Source organism: Pinus tabuliformis, chromosome J (genome assembly GCF_031772625.1).
Source record: "Pinus tabuliformis cultivar Carrire ecotype Pingquan chromosome J, CPIR1, whole genome shotgun sequence".
NCBI classification, from domain to species: Eukaryota; Viridiplantae; Streptophyta; class Pinopsida; order Pinales; family Pinaceae; genus Pinus; species Pinus tabuliformis.
The window spans coordinates 650,398,336-650,419,643 of record NC_142295.1 but is presented as its reverse complement, the minus strand read 5'-3'; the positions used below and the strand labels follow the sequence as shown (position 1 = coordinate 650,419,643).

The window sequence follows — 21,308 nt, the reverse complement described above, 5'->3', positions numbered from 1 at the left end:
TATGCTGCTAGAACTACTGCCCACAAAATTCTGAGAGATAGTTATTATTGGCCTTCAATTTTTTCTGATGTGCATAAGTTTCTTAGAAGTTGTCAAGCTTGTTAATTGTTCACTGGGAAACAAAAGCTTCCTGCCCTGCCCTTACAACTTGTCGTTGTGGAGGAACCTTTTCAGCATTGGGGTCTGGACTTCATCAGGAAGTTTCATGAAAATTCTAGCAATGGCTACTCATGGATTTTGACTGCTACCAATTATTTCACTAAATGGGTTGAAGCCATCCCTGCTAAGAATGCCACTGAAAAGGTCATTATGGATTTCATTGAAAATAATATCATTACTAGATTTGGTGTCCCTGCTGAAATCACTACTGATAATGCCAAGACTTTTAGTTCTTCAGAATTTTCGTCTTTTTGTTTTAAGTATGGCATTGTCTTATCTCATTCATCAAATTACTATCCTCAGGGTAATGGTCTGGTTGAATCAAGCAATAAAAATCTCATAACCATTAACAAGAAGATAGTAGGAGATAATAAGCGGTCTTGGGATAGCAAAATCAAGTATGCTTTATGGGCATATAGAATTACTAAAAAGAAAGCTACTGGTAAAAGTCCCTTTGAATTGGTTTATGGCTTGGATGTAACCTTACCTATGCACCTGAAATTACCAGCTTATCAACTCCTTCAACATTTTTCTACTAATAAAGATGTTGTTCAAAATAGAATAGATCAGATTGTGGAGTTAGATGAAGCTCGTAGGACAACTTTTGATACTATATGTAAAAGTCAATCTAACATTAAGAAAAGCTTTGATAAATCCTCTCGATCTAGATCTTTGTAGGTTGGAGATATGGTACTTCTTTGGGATCGCAAGAATGAAAAACCAGGAAAACATAAGAAGTTCGACAGTTTGTGGCTGGGACCATACATTATTCGAGATATTGCTGGACCAAACTCATTCCACTTGAGCAGATTGGATGGCAAACCACTTGATTTACCTGCAAATGGCCAAATGCTCAAGCTGTTCTTCAAAGATGATATCTGATGCCATGGGGCATCCTCTGTATTGTATTTCCAACACTACTCCTTGTTTTTTCAGCATTTTCAGTTCTGTTTTAGGATTAGAATTACTTTTCAAGACACTAGATAGTTAATAAATGAAGAGCTTATACCTTTTCTGTGCTTAATGTTATATGATGATTTTTGGATGGATGAGTTTTGTTGTGTGTTGCGTGGATGCAGATTCTGGATTCTCACATTCCTACAGTGCAGCAATGTGTCCCCAAGTAGAACCAGAGGTTGACCACTACGTGTCAACTACCCATAGCAGTACACCCCCATTTTTTGCAAAAGGGATAGCGCTTGATCAATGTGGCCATACCATTTGACTATCATCATCAGCTCGATCATGTTATTTTGTAAACCCAGTCTGCATGTGTAAATTGTAAATAGTCTTAGCAAATTTGTGTCATGTATGTAATTGCCTAGGTAAACCTAATCTTCTAGTGATGATCTATGTTCTGGAAGGTTTTTTGTCTCGCCGATCCATGATCGACAGAGTTTTCCTTCAGCCTAACCCCAAATCCGGAATGGATTTTTTCATTAGAATCTTAGGAGAGTCTTAGTGTGCTATATCGAGTCTATGCAAAAGTGATTTGGGAATAATCCTAACTATTTGGTTAGGTTATTTTATTACAAATTGTTTGATTTGCTAGATTATGTTTGTGTCGCAGAACTGGGTAGTCTATGAGGGTCTATGTCAAATGGTTTTTCCCCTTGAGATGCAAAATGTAAAAATCATGATGTAAAATGTCTTGAGGGATAGAAAAATAATTTATCCCCTCATAAGTCCTAGGTCCTAGGTAATTTTTCCAAAGGCTAAGTTCAAGGGTCCCTTTAAATAAAAAACAAAAAATTATAAAAATAATAATAAAAAATAAATAAAAAATAAAAATAAAATAAAATAATAAAATAATAATAAGTCAAAGTTTTGAGGAAATAAATGCAAAATTTTAATTTTTTAATATATTAAAATGCATTTAATTTAAAAAATGTGAAATTTCCTCAACATTTAAAATTTCGACGGATGAGATTAAAAGAGATTTTGATCCTCATCGACGGTCGAGATCACTTTGACATGGATCACTCGAACTAGCCGTTGGGAAATTTATCTTTAAATAGGGGGTTAGTTCTCATTTGAGATCATTGGATTTGTGAGTCTTGTGCTAAAGAAAGCTCTCTTGTAGTCATTTTTCATGTGTAATAAAGAAAGACTTTAGGATTGAAATCTTGCTGGTGTTACTCTTCTGGAAACACTGTAAGATGTTTTATTTCTATGCATAAATTTAATTTCAGCCATTGATGATAGCTTGATGAAAAGTGATTTTAAACACAGGTATCTTGTTTAATCACTAGGGTTTGAATGGTAGTTAAATTTCTGAATATGATGGCAGGTATCTCCATTAGATCTGGATTTTAGTATTGTTTTCTCTCTCTTTTTTAATGGTTGAAGTAAGCTGTGCAGGAAAATCTTGATTTCAAGATCATCGAGCGTTTGGGGAAGTTCTTGGTTGAACCAACCAACTACCGAAAAGGCATTTTCTGAAGAGCCCAATTGGTTTTGACCCTGAGCTTATCATTAGAATTTTTTTTGGTGAATGCATGAAGGGTTTTCTGAAGCACCTCATACTAAATTCAAAATTCTAGAAATATTTTTGTGGCATACTGACAAATCTGGCTGTTTAGAGCTTTCAAACTGTGAATATTGGTTTTTTGGGTTTTTAGTATGATACTTGCATATATTGTTTTTGGGTGTTTGTTTTGTCATTACAAGTTGCACATCTGAAGAGGAAATCCTAGTTTGAAGCCAGATCTAGGCCCTCGAGGGTAAGATCTGGCCTCAGAATCAGCTCTTGCAAGGACATTTGTCTCAAATCTGGAAATTTCTTGTGGGGTTTTCATCAGGGAAACCTGAAACAAAAGAATTTAATTTTTTTTTTAAGGTTTTTGGAGAAATTCGAGGGTTTCCAGGGCATATTTGTTACAGGAATTTTTCAAATTTTTTTTAGTAAGCTGTGATTGCTTGATTGCTTCCAGCAAACCCTCTGGCAGCCTCAGTTTTCCCGCAAATATGTTTTTCCTATCAATCCGCAGCATTCTCCATTATTCCAAATCCACAGTCATATAACCTGTGTGCTATCCACAACTCTGTCTCCGCATTTCTCTTCCTCGTCCAGCATACCTTCTTGTGGATTCCTGCTGCTCTCCCTCGCTGCATCCATATTTGCTATCCTCCCTTCCATGCAAAGCTCTCCCATCCACAGTCTTGCTCTAGCTCCATGTTGCGGGGGAGCGCCCCCCCCCCAAAACCCGCTCCCGAATCGTGCTCCGGGCGGGAGCGGCTCGGGAGCGCGCTCCCAAAATCGCTCCCGGACGGGAGCGATTTTCGGGAGCGCGCTCCCTTAAAATAATTTGCACTCCCTAGTCTGTTAGGGAGCGATCGCTCCGGCGCTCCCGGAGCGATTTTTAATGCTCGGGAGCGATCGGGGAGCGATCGCTCCCGGACATTAAAAATCGCTCCAGGAGCGATTCGAGCCGGGCCAGCAGTGGTTCAGCGGAAAAAAAATTCCGCCGGAACCGAAAATAAAAAAAATTAGAATTTTTTTTTGGTTTTATAAGCCCAATCGGCCAAAAAAAAATCATTCTAACTTCATTGAGCTTGAGTTTGGAGCTGGAGCAAGAGCAAAGGAGCGAGGAGCAAGTGCTGAGGAGCGAGGAGCAAGTGCCAAGGAGCGAGAAGCAAGCCTGCAGAGGTAAGTAACTTAGTAATTTAGTTAGTTTAGCTAGTTAGGTAGTTAATTTAGTTAATTTAATTTAGCTGTTTGAGTTTAAAGATCATGTATTTAAATTAAAATAATAAATTAAATTAATTAATCCCAATAAATTAAATTAATTTGCAGATTCAAGAATCAAAACCCTACAAACATCAAACACCATGGACCTGGCTATATTTATTGGCATTTTCCTCTTCTTGGTCCCTTTTATGGTTATTATGGTGCTGGAGAGTAGAAAACGGAGGAGGCCCCAAACTGAAGAGGGGGATGAAGAAGCCGGAGAAAGTCAAATGGGTGAAAACCCCAGTGAGGAGGAGCTGGAGGAGGGTGAACATGACCCTCAAAAAACTAAACAAGACCAAACTCCATTGTGGAAATATGTTCACAGGTTTGAAACAGGGAGAGGGGGTGGAACCACTAAATTTCATTGCCCCCATTGCAACACTGATTACACAGGTTCATACACCCGTGCTAGAAGACACCTCTGCGGGAAAAGGCAATGGGATGGAGAGAAACAAATAGGAATCAAAACTTGTACAGCGGTGTCAACAGCAGATAGAGCCAAATACATAAGGGAAGAGGAGGAAGCCCAATACAGAACAAAAAAATCAAGGGGTTTCTTTGAACCAAGCTCACAATCACAAAGAACTCCTTCAGCATCCTCCCAAGGCAGTGGATATGGACATGGAGGCACAGGGTCATCATCTTTAAGGCGTAGAACCATATCAGATTTCCTTGATGAGGGGTGTAGGAATGATGTGGATTCAAAAGTTTACAGGTTTCTCTATGCATGTGGGATACCATTCAATGTTCTACGCTCACCTTATTGGCACGAAAGGGTTTCTGCCATAAATGATGCCCCTAAAGGATACAAGAGCCCTGGGTATGACAAGGCAAGAACCGTTGGCCTTGATCATGAAAAAGCAAAAATATCACATTCTTTGAATAAAATGACAAGTTCTTGGACTGACCATGGGGTGTCCATTGTATCTGATGGATGGACAAATGTAAAAGGCAAGCCATTGATAAGTGTTCTTGCTGTGTCTGTTAGTGGTCCCATCTTTCTAGCTGCACATGATTACTCAGACAAGTTCAAGACCGCCATCAACATTGCAGAAGCATTACTTGAAACAATTGAGCGTATTGGCCCATACAATGTCATCCAAGTCATCACTGATAATGCTCCTAATTGTAAGGCAGCGGGAGCAATTATTGAGGATAAATACCCAAACATATTTTGGTCTGGATGTTTGGTTCACACATTGAACCTTCTGTTGCATGATATTGTCAAAAACAAAAATGAACAATACCAATGGATTGGTAATTTGTACAAGAAAGGCAAACAAATGATAAAATTTATTACAAATCATAGCAATACCCATGGCCTTTTCCGCTGTCACTCGAGATTGGAGTTGTTGAAGATTGCGAGGACTAGATTTGGTAGCTATTACCTCACCTTCAGGCACCTTTTGAAGGTAAGAGAGGCATTAGCTAGCATGGTATCAAGTCCACATTGGCAAGTGTTAAAGGAAAGGGCTACAAATGTAGCTGACATGGCAGGTTTTGAAATGGTGGAGGAGGCCGCTCTTGATGGGCAGTTTTGGACGAGTGTGAGGCAGGTATTGGATTTCACCAAGCCAATTTATCACATGATTCGGTTTGCAGATACAGACAAACCAGTGATTGGCGAGGTGTATGAGCAAATGGATACCATGTTGGGGGAAATAAAAGACATTGTTCATAATAGAGATCCCAACTTGTACAAATTGATTCATGATTGTGTGTGTGAACGGTGGAATAGGCTTAACCTTCCACTACATTGCTTGGCGTATATCCTTACGCCAAAATACTACTCTACATCTTGGTTGGACCAACCTGCAGCAAGGGGTGGGGTTAGGACCAAACCCCATTTAGATCAAGAGGTAACTAAAGGATATTTGGAAGCATTAGAAAATTTGGTACCTGACAGGGAGGAATGTGCAATTGTGCGCCTTGAAATAGGCAGATACTTCAGTGGCACTGGTTTGTATGGTAACTTCCATGCAATGGACGACAAAGATAAATTTGAATCTCTCACATGGTGGGAAACATATGGCAGCCACGGACTTTTGCCAAAATTGGCAAAAACATTTCTTTCACAGGTTGTAAATTCTTCTTCTGCAGAGAGGTGTTAGAGCACCTACAGCTATATACATAATGTGAAAAGAAACAGACTCAATGAAAACCGAGCAGAAAGCTTGGTTTATGTGCACTACAACTTGAGGTTGTTGAGTCATTACTGTGATCGGGCTAATGAGGATCCCACATATAAAATTTGGGACAATCACCCAGAGGATGACAATTTGGAGGATGGCATTATACATATTGAAGAACTAGAAGAGGAACTTGTAAGGGATGAAAATGAAGCAGCAGCCATGCCACCTCCACCTCCACCTCCACCATCCAGTAGCAGTGCTCGAGGTCAGAGTCTTGTTCCTTTGTTGTCGCCACCTCCATCTACACCCTCGCGTGGAGGTTCTAGTTCTGGTCGTCGGTCTGTGCGGGAGACTCCTAGAAGACCACCACGACCTGCTTATACTCCTGGAGACTCTCGTGGCAAGGGCCACATGTAGATTTACAGTTTACTTGTCTTTTTTAGTTTCTATTAGACTTTAGTTTTCATAACTGTTGAGTTTTGAGTCCTTGACTCTTGACTCTTGACTCTTTCATATCATAATGATATTTTTTGTAAACATTATATCACTGTGACAATGAAAATTTGAAGTTTGAAGTTGGGCCTTGGCAATTATAACTCATTGGTAATGATTGTGAATTATGAATATGATGCTTTGTGAAAGACTAAAGTTGTTTCATTTCATCTCATTATTCATGTTTCATTTTATAAATTTTTAACATTTCATATCATGTTAACAGTTAGAAGTTAGGACTTAGAAATATCTTCGATATTACTTCTTGTAATGGTTAAACTTAGCTTACAAGTACAACTTTGGTGATCAATGATGATAGATGTTATTGAATTTTCAATTCTGAAAGCTTGAAGTTCAAACTTTAATATTGAATTTGATGAATCATGATTTATAAGACTCAATATGTTGCAGTTGTAATATGTATTTTACTAACTTGTGGACATGGTTGATGACGATTATAATTTCTAGATGATTGATGTGATATGGTTCAATGATCAATCTATGTTTTTTTATGTCTAATTCATCATTCTACATGTTTTTGTTGACATATATGTATCAAAAATTAAAAAATATAAAAAAATATATATATTTTTAAAAAATCGCTCCTGGATTCGCTCCCAAACCGGGAGCTTCTGAAAATGGTCACTCCCGCTCCCGCTCCCAAGTAACATGGCTCCAGCTCCTTGCCACGCAATCCACTGTCCGTATCCCTGCTTACTGCCACAAGCTCCCTTCTCTACCCACGCACTCCTCCATTAACCTCGACGCCCTACCAGCCCTTGCACGCAGACGTCACCGTCATTTTCCCTTTCCATCTACATCCCCTCTACCTGTGCGTTCCACTCCTATTCCGCTGTCATACGAGATACTTCCTGCAAAGCTCCTTACGCTGTTCCTCTCACCGTGTCTACTGCACACTGCCTTTGCCTTCATAACCAGCGCTGCCCGACATCTCCATCACTCCCGCATCCCTTCTTTCCTCTATTAGAATAATGCTACTTTAGTGTTTAATGTTGTTTCTATTTCTGTCTTATTAGCAGTTTCTTAGACGAAACTTGATGTTTCTATTTCTTAGTAGAAACTTGTTGTTTCTATGTAAATACATTTGTATTATTTATTGAGCTTCATAGCTCATTGTAAATCAATTCAATCCATTCATTGATTATGGTATCAGAGCATAGGTATTTTTTCGAAATAATTTTTCACTGTTTGAAAAATTTTGTGTTTCATTTTGAAATCGCTCTCTAGGAATCTGATTTTTTTTTCCTGGGCACATTCAGCGAATTTTAATCAAGCGGTTATTGTTTTGATCCGACGCTGTTGATCAGGCCGTCAATTCATGCATTAAGCTAGTTGTCCGAGGATTAAAGCTGAAGGAATTAGGACAACAGCGAATTCTCTTCTTTATCTGTCAGATTTTGTCCAGATCAGCGAACATCTACATTAAAATCGGTGTGTTATTGTGCCTTGGGAAAACGTGCAGATGGCCTCACTAACCAATCTAATGTTGGAAGGCAGTCAGCGCTTTAATGGCACTAATTATAACATCTGGAAACAGAGAATGCTGATCATTTTTGAATATAGGCGTCTTAACCAACTCGTTTTGGGCAAAGAGCTCTATCCTGGTACATCTGGTACAGATCAAGATAAATTTGATGATCGAAATCGAGAGGTTGTTATGCTTCTCAAACTCTCTGTGACTGATGACCAGTTACCGCAGATTCCTTCCAGCAAGACAGCTGCTGAAATCTGGCAACATTTGAAGGAATTGCATGAGACATCCGACAAGAGCAAAGCTTTTTTTCTCAAGAATCAGTTGTTCTCCATCATGATGGAAGAATATATGTCTTTACAGGGATATCTTAACAAGATTAAAGACATTCGAGATTAGCTCGAAGCTAAGTTGCACGAAACGCCGAAATGTTTCAGAGTTTCCGAAATGGGTACGTTTAGAAATGTCACCTCCCAAAAATGGAAATGTCGGTTGAAACGTCATCTAAAATGTCATATATGTATATATAGAAAATATATACAAATAAATAAGTGAATAACACATTATCTTGCATGAAAAAAGGGAATAAGACCGATAGATGACAATTTAGAAGGAAAAACAAACCTATATTAATTCTCGTCGTTGATTACATGATGGTCGAGTTTCGGTCGAGTTTCGGCCAAGTTTCGGAGTTTCGGGTACGGGTACAGCCCGAAACGTCGGGTTCTTAGAAGTTTCGTGCAACACAGGCTCGAAGCCATTGGTCAGACCATGGAGGAAGAAGATATGGTAGTCATCACTCTGAAAAGTCTACCAAAACCTTATGAGCACTTCATAGAAACACTCAACATTACCTCCACTAATGTTGATTTGAAGTTTCCGGAGTTATGCACCAAACTCATGCAACGGGATCGTTGGAAACAACAGTTTGGTAGTGGTGCTTCATCAGCCTCCTCAAAAAATGCTTTTGCTGCCAAATAACAGTCCTCTCAGTCTTTTCAACAGAAAGGTTCTTCTTAGCCTTTTGATCTCACTAAAAAGAAAAATGTGCACTGTAATTACTGTCACAAGTTCGGTCACATGAAGAAAGATTGCCGATAGAGGATTGCTTCTAAACAAAAGAAACAGGGAGGGTCCCATCAGACAACAAATGTTGCAGAACATTCCAAGCAGACAGAATCTGCCTTTTACGCCTTTATGGCTAAGAGGTCATCAGATCATGTCCCGTCTTCTATGTGGTACATTGACTCTAATGCATCATGCCATTTCTCTCATAGGTGTGACTGGTTTATTGACTTCTCATCTTTCAGTGATTCTGTGGTATTCGGTGGCGGTGACGAGTACACAGTGGTTGGCAGAGGTACATTTCAAATCCAGTCTGGTGGGCGCACACTCATCTTCCTGAATGTGTACTATGTTCCTGGTATGGAAATTAATCTGTTGTCTGTAAGCCAGATTATGCGGAACTCTCCTTAGCTCAATGTGGTGTTCAGTGCGCACAAGTGCTTCATTATTGACAGGGAGACTTGTCTTACGATTGCCGTTGGCCTAGAGGATCATGGTCTATACAGGGTTCTTGACATTGGTGATTCTCCAGAAGTGGCTCTAGCAGCTCATGTTTCTCCCATCAGCACTTTTTGGCATTAGCAATATGGGTATCTAAACACTTAGTATCTTTCTCAGCTATCTCGGGAAGGACTTGTGTTAGGGTTACCTGATATTCAGACTCAGCATTTGGGAGTGTGTGGCACCAGTCAAGCTGGCAAGCAACATCGGTCTTCATTCAAGGATGGAGAATCTTGGCACGCATCTAGGGTACTCCAGTTAATTCATGCTGATATTTGTGGTCCTATGAATACATCTTCTATTACTAGTTGCAAATATTTTTTGCTTATTGTAGATGATTTTAGTAGAAAGATGTGGGTGTACTTTCTAAAACATAAATTTGATGTTTTTAGTATCTTTCAGAAGTTTAAGTCCTTAGTTGAAAAAGAGTCTGGCTGTAATATCATAACTATTAGGAAAAATAACGCGGGGCAATTTTGTTCTTCTGCTTTCTCCTGTGATACTCATGGCATCAAACCCCAGTTAACTACACCCTACACTCCTCAGCAGAACAGTGTTGTCAAATGTTGCAACCGTACGGTTGTTGAAATGGCTCATTCCATGTTACAACAAAGGAGTGTTCCAAATAAATTTTGGGCTGAAGCAGGGTTTATTGCTGTCTATCTTCTTAACCGATCACCTACTCAGGCTGTTAAAGGGAAGACTCCAGAAGAGGTTTGGTCTGGTCGTAAGCCTATGATCAGTCACCTCAAAGTATTTGGCTCGATTACATATGTTTGGATTCCAACTCCTAAGCGCTCTAAGTTGGATTCCAAAAGCCAGAAACTCATGATGACAGGGTACAATGATCACCACAAGGCCTATAGGCTAGTAGATATAGCCATTGGTAGTCTTAGCTTTAGTCGGGACATAGTATTTGATGAAGATAGAGGATTCTTTCAGTCTCCTCCCTCTGAGCAGTGTTTTGAGGATCAGCCTTACAGTGTTTTTCTTCTGTTAGGTCCACCTGATGGGAGGGATGATGTAGCATCAGTATTTGATGCTGCACTACCTGAGCTTCCTCTGGAACATAATCCTCCTCTTGCTGTTCCTCTTGCTCCTGAGCCTCCTCCACCTCCTCCTGATATTGGTTCTTCTACTCTCCGGCCTAAATGGTGGGCTAAAACTATTGGTGATCTCAAGGATAATGAGCCCCTTGAAGGTAGAACTTCCAGAAATAAGAGCACACAGAAGTCTACAATAAATTTTGCTCTTATGGCTAACCTACACAATATTTTTGAGCCTCAAACCTATTCAGAGGCTAAGGGTACACCTGAGTGGGAACAAGCTATGGAAGCTAAATTCCAGAGTCTTCAGAAGAATCACAATTGGACCCTTTCTGATCTTCCTAGAGAGAAGAAGCCCATTAGCTGCAAATGGGTGTATAAATTGAAATACAAAGCTAACGGAACCCTAGACAAGTATAAGGCTCGCCTTGTTGCTCAAGGGTTCTCACAGAAGGAAGGCGTCAGGTATGAGGATACCTTTGCTCCTATAGCCAAGATGAGTACCATATGGCTCGTCCTTGCCTTACCAGCCCAGTTCAGTTGGAAAGTCCATCAGATGGATGTAAAGAGTGCTTTTTTGAATGGTGACTTACAGGAAGAAGTCTACATGACGCAGCCTCTAGGATTCAAGGTTGCCAGTCAAGAACAGAAAGTTTGTAGATTAGTCAAAGCAATCTATGGTCTGAAACAAGCTCCTCGGGCTTGGTACATGAAAATTGATAAGTACCTAACAGATCATGGCTTTCAGCGGAGCCCATCTGATGCAAACTTGTATATCAAGCATACTGGTGATGATATTTTGTTTGTGGTTGTCTATGTGGATGAACTTATCATTACTGGCAGTTCAGCACATTTGATCCATGGGATCAAACAAGATTTGTGCAGCACCTTTGATATGACAGATTTGGGACTCCTTCATTGTTGTTTGGGGGTTGAAGTCTGGCAAACTGAGAAAAACATCTTTCTCTCTCAGTCCAAGTATGCCAGAAATCTTGTGCACAAGTTTAGAATGCAGGATTTCAAACCTACCATGACTCCTATGGAACCAGGGCTCAAACTTTCAACTCAGTCATCCTCACCCCTTGTGGATGAAACTGTTATGAAACCAGCTCAAGAAAAGATAGATCAACGCCTTAGAATTCAGCCTCTTCGAGGGGGCAACCTCCTTTACATTACATAAATGAACAATTCTTTGATGATACAAATGACAAAACCTCCTTTCTATATATAGGAGTCTAAGGAGTCACAATATAATCCAGCCGACCTAACAATAATAATATAAAGCCACAAAAATAACAATAGAGGGATTCTATGGGGCACAGAAATAACAATATGGAGGTAATAGGGGCACAACAATATAAATAAGGGGTATAACTACAATAGTAATGGGGTAATCACTAGTATTATAGGGACCCAACATGCCCCTCTCCTTCAAAAAAGTGTTGTCCTCAACGCTTGAGTAGTTCTGGATACTTCTGCATAAAATTCTCATCCTCCCATGTGGAATCTTCAGCGGATAAGTTCTTCCACTTGATAAGATACTCTGAAATTGATCGATTTCGTAGCTGTCGAGTTCTTGTTTCTGTGACTGCTTCCGGTTCCAATATAATTTTTCCTTCCTCGTCAAGTTCTGGCAATATTGTTTGAACTGGGAGCTTGTCGCCTATAACCTTCTTTAAACATGAAACATGGAAAACTGGGTGCAATCGAGAAGCTGCAGGAAGCTCCAATTTGTATGCCATAGTACCAATCTTTTCCAACACCTTGTACGGACCATAATACTTTGGTGATAATTTATTATCCTTCTTAGCTTGCTTTAGGGACATTTGCTTATATGGTTGTAGCCGTAGGAATACCCAATCACCTACATCAAAACTTCTTTCACTGCGATGTTGATCTGCCTGTTGTTTCATTCTATTTTGTGCCAACACGAGGTTATCCTTTAAGAGTTGGAGGACTTGTTGTTGATGTTCGATGTGATGTTCCACTGCTTGAACCTTAGAATTTTCTCTTAAATATGATGTGATGGATGGTGGTTGATACCCATAAAGTGCCATAAATGGGGTCATTTTTGTTGCTGTATGGAAGGAAGTGTTATACCACCATTCAGCCAGAGGCAACCATTTGACCCATTGTGTCTGTTTATCAGATACAAAGCAACGAAGATATCCTTCCAAACATTTGTTTACTATCTCAGTTTGCCCATCAGATTGAGGATGATAAGATGAGCTATGAGCTAACTGAGTACCAAGACAAGAAAATAATTTTGTCCAAAAATTTCCAGTGAAAATGGGATCTCTGTCACTTACAATAATCTTTGGGTTTCCATGTAGCTTTTGAATTGTTTCCATAAATGCAGTAGAAACTGTACTGGCTTTAAATGGATGTGATAATGCACAAAAGTGTGCATACTTGGTAAGTCTGTCAACTACCACCATGATGACACTCTTTCCCTCAGACTTGGGTAAACCTGTGATAAAATCCATTGAAACCTCCTCCCAACGTTGGCTTGGAATGGATAAAGGTTGTAATAGACCCGGTGTCTTAATTGTTTCAACTTTATTTTGTTGGCAAACCAAACATTCCGCCACAAACTTTTGAATATCTGATTTAAGGCCATCCCAAAAAAATTCCTTCTTAACCCTGTGGTAAGTTTTTAAAAATCCTGAGTGCCCTCCTAAGGGAGAAGTGTGCAATTCCATAAGAATCTTTTGTTTTAGCTGGGAATTCTTACAGAGGTATAAGCGATCTTTGTACCATAACGAATCATTTTGCCAGCTAAATGTATCAGAAGTACTGGAATCTTGTTGTAGCTTTCGAATAAGTGCCCACACTTCTTCGTCATTCTTCCATTCCTCCTTTGCTTCGTTTATCCAATCTGGTTGGATAATAGAAATGGCACACAACAATGCTTCCACATCCTCATCCTTTCTTGAGAGTGCATCTGCCACCACATTTTGCTTCCCTTTTTTGTAGATGATTTCAAAGTCATAACCCAACATCTTTGTGACCCACTTTTGTTGCTCTTCAGAGGATAATCTTTGTTCTAAAAAGTATTTAAGGCTATCATGATCCGTTTTTACCTTGAAGTGTCTTCCCATTAGGTAGGGTCGCCATTTCTTAAGTGCATGGAGTATTGCCAACATTTCCTTCTCATAAATAGCTTTGCTTAAAAACTTTCCCTTGATTGGACGACTTTCAAAAGCAATGGGTCTTTCATCTTGCATTAGAACAGCACCAATTCCATTTCCTGAAGCATCACATTCCACAATAAAGGTTTTTGTGAAGTCCGGTGTAGCTAAGACCGGTGCTTGGCACATTGCCTCTTTAAGATGTTCAAAGGCCTTTGTTGCTTCCGGAGTCCATGAAAATGAATCTTTCTTCAATAATGTTGTTAGAGGTGCTGCTATTCTCCCATAATTCTTAACAAACTTGCGATAATACCCTGTCAACCCAAGAAATCCTCGCAGATGCTTTATGGATGTGGGGATTTTCCATTCCTTAATGGCTTTAATTTTGCTAGGGTCTACCTTAACTCCTTCATGAGATACAATATGACCCAAATATTCCACCTCCTGGACTCCAAAGAAACATTTGGATCTTTTTGCATATAATTGTTTCTCCTCCAATAGTTGTAGCACCTTGTCAACATGTTCAACATGATCCTTCCAAGACTTGCTGTAGATTAGTATATCATCAAAAAATACTAACACAAATTTTCTAAGGAATGGTTTGAAAATTGAATTCATCAAACCTTGAAATGTTGAAGGTGCATTGGTAAGGCCAAAAGGCATGACCAAAAATTCATAATGACCCTCATGAGTTCTAAATGCCGTTTTCGGAATGTCTTCAATCTTCATTCTGATTTGATGATATCCCGAACGAAGATCCAACTTGGTGAAGTAAATTGATCCATGCAATTCATCCAGTAATTCATCAATGACAGGAATGGGGAACTTATCTTTAATAGTGAGCTTGTTGAGCTCCCTATAATCTGGACACATGCGCCATGATCCATCCTTCTTGTGCACCAATACTACTGGAGCTGAGAAAGAACTTTGACTCGGTTGAATTATACCAGCCTCTAGCATTTCTGCAACCATACGTTCAATTTCACTTTTTTGGACATATGGATATCTGTACGGCCTGATGTTTGGAGGAACACTTCCTGGAATCAGATGAATAGCATGATCATGATCACGCATAGGTGGGAGACCTTTGGGAGTCTCAAATACCTTGGAATGATTGTCCAGGACTTTTTGGAGATCTGGAGAAATAGATGATTCCAATGTGGAAACATCTAGCGAACATAATTGTGCAATTACACCTCTTTGCTCCTTTTTTAGAAGCTTTGTCATGCCATTAGAGCTGATTATCTTTCCTGGTTTCCCTGCAATACCCCTTAATTCAACTTCCTTTCCTTCCACAGAAAATTTCATGAAAAGTTCTTGAAAATTAAAAGCTATTGTACCCAAGGATTGTAGCCATTGGACTCCTAGTACAACATCAGCACCTCCCATTGGAATGGAAAGCATTGGGCTAGTCAATACATATTCTCCCATGGATAGCTTGATATTATGGCACTTTCCAGAACAATTTATTTTTCCTCCATTTGCAATCACTTGACACTCTGGTGCTGGACATAGGAATCAATTCAATTCTTTTGCTACCCTACAATGAATAAAATTGTGGGTGCTTCCTGAATCAATCAACACTATTACCTTTTTCTTCTTGATTTGTCCTTCTATCTTGATGGTTTGAGGAGTGGTAATTCCCGCCAATGCATTACAAGATATGGTCGGATTTATTTGTTCTTCATCTAGGCTTTGTTCCTGGAATATATCCTCTTCTTTTGACCTTTCTTGCTCCTTTTCTTCTTCCTCTTCACAATCTATGTAGAATAATTTCTTCTCAGCACACTTATGACCTTTTGTGTATTTGCTATCACAATTGTAACAAAGCCCTTTTGCTCTTTTTTCTTCCAATTGTTGTGGTGTCAACCTTGTAGGTTGTGGAAGACTATGGGCAACAACACTTCCGTCTTTATAGTTGTGAATGGTATGCTTCCTAGTTGCCATAATTTTGCTTTCCATTTTTCTTGCTAACCTGAATGCCTTCTCTAATGAATCAGGTTCCCAAAGGCGCACATCATGTTGGATATTATCCTTTAAAGACCCTATGAACACATCAATCCTATGCTCCTCTGGAATATCTTTTACCCTTATGTTCAATTTTTGGAACTCCTCAATGTGCTCCATTATTGAACCCTTTTGTTTGAGACTTATCAATTGGCTAAAAAAAGTGTTGCTTTTTGTATCCTCATAATGTGCTATCAATTCTTCCGTAAAAATTGCCCAAGTGATAAATTGTTTACGAGAACAAAGCCATTGATACCATACAAACTGATTTGGTTCCAAATATAAAGTTGCCATACGTACCTTTTGTGTTTTGCACATTATTGAGATCGAAGAATTGCTCCATCTGTAATATCCATGTGGCGGGATCCTTGCCATCAAACTTCCTCATATCGATTTTTGGAATATGGTGATTCTTCGATCCAACATTAGCATCTATGGAATCATGATTAACATTTCTTTTGTTCTCATCATGAGTTTCCTTTACTACCTTTTCACCATTAGTAAGTATTTCTTGTAGAAAATTAGTCAAATCTGTCTTCAAATCTGCCATGCCTGTCTTCAAATTTGTGTTCAAATCTATCTTCAAATTGTCCATCTTAGCTTCCATGCCATTCATCTTAGCTTCCACGCCATTTATCTTAGCATCTGTTAACTTTTGTGAGCGTGACATTTGTTGCACTTGTTCTTGTAATTTTGATATATCATGTAGCATTTCTTCCTCTTCTTCATGAGTCATGCTAGAGCTTTCAGGTTCCTTACTAGGTGTTTGCATTTTCTTTCCTCGGGGCATCAGTTACCGATAATAATGCTCTACTATGCCCTTTGAATTCCTTCAAAATAAATTTTCAAACCAAGCTTAAGCAAAAATTTAAAAAATCTACACACCTTTTTTCACTTTGTAGGAGCTCGATATTGCCTCTGATGTATCTCTGTACTTTCCATCATCTAGTTCTGAAATTGTGACCTGTAGTAGCTCTCTGTGTCCTCTTTCCAATGCCACAAGTCTGACCCAAATTGGATTCTCCAAGGAAGAGTTATGCGAAATCTCCCACAGTGACTTGATTATAGACTAGTTCAGTAGAGCTAACTTGTACGACGTGCCACGAGTCACTGTTTCGACCTTTGGATCTAAAAAACACCCACAAGAAACTACAGTCCGTCCTCTTTCTGTACCTTTTTACGAAATTTCAATCCGATCCTCAGAGAGAAAGTTATGACGATTTTCCCCAGGTCACCTGTTTTGAATGTAATTCAGGAGTCTGCAAAAAGACCAACTTCCTCAGATCATATCTCCGAAAATATCGCGCGAAAAGCTCTGAAATTCGGACCCAAGGTTCAGCGCCAATTCTTCTCAAATGGGTTTTTTTTGCGACTTCTGAAACGTCACAGAAAAAAAGTTATAGCGAAAATGCCACGATGACCTGTTTGGAGCAGCGAAACCCTAGAATCCAAAGCTCTGATACCAAATGTTATGAAACCAGCTCAAGAAAAGATAGAAAAGATAGATCAACGCCTTAGAATTCAGCCTCTTCGAGGGGGAAACCTCCTTTACATTACATAAATGAACAATTCTTGGATGATACAAATGACAAAACCTCCTTTCTATATATAGGAGTCTAAGGAGTCACAATATAATCCAGCCGACCTAACAATAATAATATAAAGCCACAAAAATAACAATAGAGGGATTTTATGGGGCACAGAAATAATAATATGGGGGTAATAGGGGCACAACAATATAAATAAGGGGTATAACTACAATAGTAATGGGGTAATCACTAGTATTATAGGGACCCAACAGAAACTTTATTTAGGCAATTAGTGGGCAGCCACATCTACCTTACTGCCACTAGACCTGACATCAGTTTGCAGTGAGATACATTTCCCGCTTGATGTCAGCTCCTAAGGCTGATCATTGGATAGCAGCGAAGCGTGTGCTGCGTTATGTGTGTGGCACTCTTGATTATGGACTTCTCTACACTCGGAGTTCCAATCCTATACTCAGTGGTTACATAGATTCTGACTGGGACGGTTCGGTTGATGACCGTAAATCTACAGTTGGGTATGTGTTTAGTCTGGGATTTGGTGCTGTCACATGGACTAGTAAGAAGCAGCAGGCAGTGGCTCTTTCCTCGACAGAAGCAGAGTATCGAGGAGCAATTAAGGCATCTTGTGAGGCATTTTGGCTTCGACGTATCCTTGCGGATATGCATGTTTCCCAGGCCGGTCCTACTCCTTTGTTCTGTGATAATCAGGAGGGAGTGCTCAAACTTGCCAAGAATCCAGTCTTCCATGAACGAACAAAGCATGTGGAAACACATTGTCACTACATTCGACAACTTGTTGAAGACGGATCTATTCAGTTGTTGTATGTTCCCACAACAGAACAACTAGCAAACATCCTCACCAAGCCCCTTGGTCCTGATAAATTCGTAAAATTCTAAGGGTCTATAGGCATTGTAAATAGATTGAGCATTAAAGGAGGGTATTAGAATAATGCTACTTTAGTGTTTAATGATGTTTCTATTTCTGTCTTATTAGCAGTTTCTTAGACGAAACTTCTTGTTTCTATTTCTTAGTAGAAACTTGTTGTTTCTATCTATGTAAATACATTTGTATTATTTATTGAGCTTCATAGCTCATTGTAAATCAATTCAATCCATTCATTGATTATCCTCACACGTCCCTCACGCCTTCTTCTTCCCTGCAACCTCTTCACGCTGCTCGGCTCCCTGCGTCCAACCTGCAAGCAAATTCATCCTCTTCTCAAATCGAAACTTGGACGTCATTGACCTCCTCTCCGTTGTACATCCTCACGCTTTCCTCACCTTCGCCGTCGACCGCACCTGCACACACACAACAGTTAAAAAAAAAATATGTATGCTCAATCTATTTCTTTTATGCGTTTTAGGATTTGGCATTTCGATTTTTTTAGCTTAGGCTTAATGCTTTTGAATAAATCCGTTTATAGTTCGATTTTGTTTTTCTTTGTTTTGATTTAAAATTGATAAAAACTTTAGGTTATATTTTATTTTATTTAGATTTAAGTTTTGATTAGATTTAGATTTATTTAATAATAAAAATAATATAAAGGGAATTAAAAAAAAAAATAGTCCTTGGTTTTTTTTCCTTCTTCTTGGTTTCTATTTTAATCATTTAAGAAAAAAAAAATGTGGTATTCAACATAGCTAAATGTGCTTAGATTTTATTTGAAGATTAGCTATCTAAAAGTGGTGATTCGTTAGCATTTTGTGGTCATTTAAAGTATTCTATCTTTTGAAAATCTAATTGCTGGAGCTTTGCTAAATTATCAAAATTGATCATGGTTACTTGAATGTTTTAATGTTCATCATATGCTAGACATCTCAGTAAACATTTTCAAGCAATTGTTGAAATATTTGTTTGTATTTATATTCCCTAAGCAACAGATCAATTATTTGATTTCCACTTCATCTAGCAAAGGCACTGGTACTAAACATTTAAAAATCTAATAAAGTGTTAACATTAATCAAGTGCTTGTTTCTCTCACTGTGTCTCCCAAGCCAGTTGATTGCCAGTTGGTCTTCTTTTATCCCATAGGGTCTACCCCACTAAGCCTAGGGAGATGGCTTAAACGGAGAGATCGGGGATCAACGTGACAGCCCCCGGTCTAAGCGTTGTCACGCTGCCTAGACAATCTGTGCGACAACAGTACCCATTGAATATGGTCTGAGATATGTCTCTAATGGTTAATGCCAATTGCATGGATTTACTAACGCTGATTAGGTTGCAAGCTCTTGTGATAGAAAGAGCACCTTTGGATTCTATTTTGGCTTTGGCTCGGCTATGATTTCATGGTCTAGTAGAAAGAAAACTTCTATTACACTGAGCACGGTTGAAGTTGAGTATATAGATACATGTTCATCCTGTTGTGAAGTTGTGTGGCTTCAAAAATTGTTTTTTGGTTTGTTTGATCAAGTGTTGCAATTGGCCATTATATATTGTGATAATCAAAGTTGTGTGAAACTTTTTGAGAACACAGTGTTCCATGATAGGTCAAAGCACATTGCAATTGTTGTATAGAGGGAAGTTGTGAGGCTCGAGTATGTCCCTACCGATGAACAAGTTGTTGATGTATTGAAAAATCCATTGGCCCAGATGAAGTTTTCTTATTTCATAGGACAACTTTGAGTTGTTGAAAACCCCTCTCTAACAGAGAGGGAGCACTGATTATACAACATCATATGATTGACAATCTTTCTTAGGTTGTGTGCCAAGAGACCTATGGATTGGTCGAGAATATTTTCACTCCCTTAGGTTGTGGGCCGAGAACCCTTGTTTATGGTAGGGGATTGAGATAGGGATTCCTCCCTTAGGTTGTGATCCAAGAGACCTTGTTTGTGGTTGGGGATATGTACCATGTACATATGGTTGGTTTGGCCTCATTGATTGATCCCACTTGTTGTGGTGGATGCTATGTATCTTTCCTTAAGATGACACTGATGATCTCTCCCTTACGTTGTGTGTTGAGAGACCCAAGAATTGGTCAGGGAGATTGATCTTGACAGAGAGAGAGACTTGGACTTGTGATCTCTTCCTTAGGTTGTGGGCCGTGAGACCTATGGATTGGTCTGGAAGATTGATCTTGAGAGAAGAATGAAAAGTACCTCCCTAGCTAAGAGCGAGTGTTGAAAAATGGGTAGCTATGGTTGGTATTTTCATTGACAATTAATGGATAAAAATTCATATTTTCAAGTTTGATCAAGTTAGCCTCAAGAAGAACAAGTCAGCCCCACATGTATGAAAAGGCACCTCCAAACTCACATATAAATAAAGCATTATTGGAGCTCATTTGACAAACTTCTCATCATCCTCATCGATCTAAAATCACAGGAATCTCTCACACATGTGAATGACAGACAAGAGCATCTTTGACTAGCATTGACTTTCTCTTTTTGACTATACTGGGTAGCATTGACTCATCGTTCATCTGCTGTTTGACTGAACTGTTTTGGAGGCTGAATATTCTGTGGCATCTTTGACAATGATTGACTGAATTTTGGTCCTGTTGACTCTGATGTGTGTTAACTTTTAGCATTGACTTTTTGTGTTGACCTGCAACTTGACTGAACTTCTATGGGACGAAATTCGGCCTGTTGACTTGATTTTGACTGTGGAAAAGATCAGTATGGTTTCTCTCCCATTTGACTCAGTTCGACTTGAATATTTTGGATGGTCAGTGGTTGACCATTGACTGGTTATTGTACAAATTGGAATTGGAGAGAATTCTCTCTCTTATAAGGAAAGATTGGTTGGTTTTTTTTCCTTGTGGGTTTTGCCTTAGCTGTGAGCCTAATTTTGGTGTCTCTTGTCTGTTGTTCTACTGTTCATTGTGATCTCTATTGCTCTATTGATGGAATTGAATGGTTGAAGTTTTTCATGTATAGCTTCTTAATGATTGGAATGCTAAAAGAAGACTGAAAAGTCTTGATTGCACTAAAAAATCAACAAAAATGTGAAATCGAGACAATACAAAATGCAAGCAAACAAAACGACTAATAACTGTAAATT

General features: G+C 39.1%; 1 protein-coding gene across 3 annotated transcripts in view; it reads right to left on the bottom strand.

The window, feature by feature from the left end:
* Window positions 1-21,308, bottom strand: part of LOC149228591 (uncharacterized) — a 510,588-nt gene that overhangs the window by 34,065 nt on the left and 455,215 nt on the right. The window lies entirely within an intron of this gene.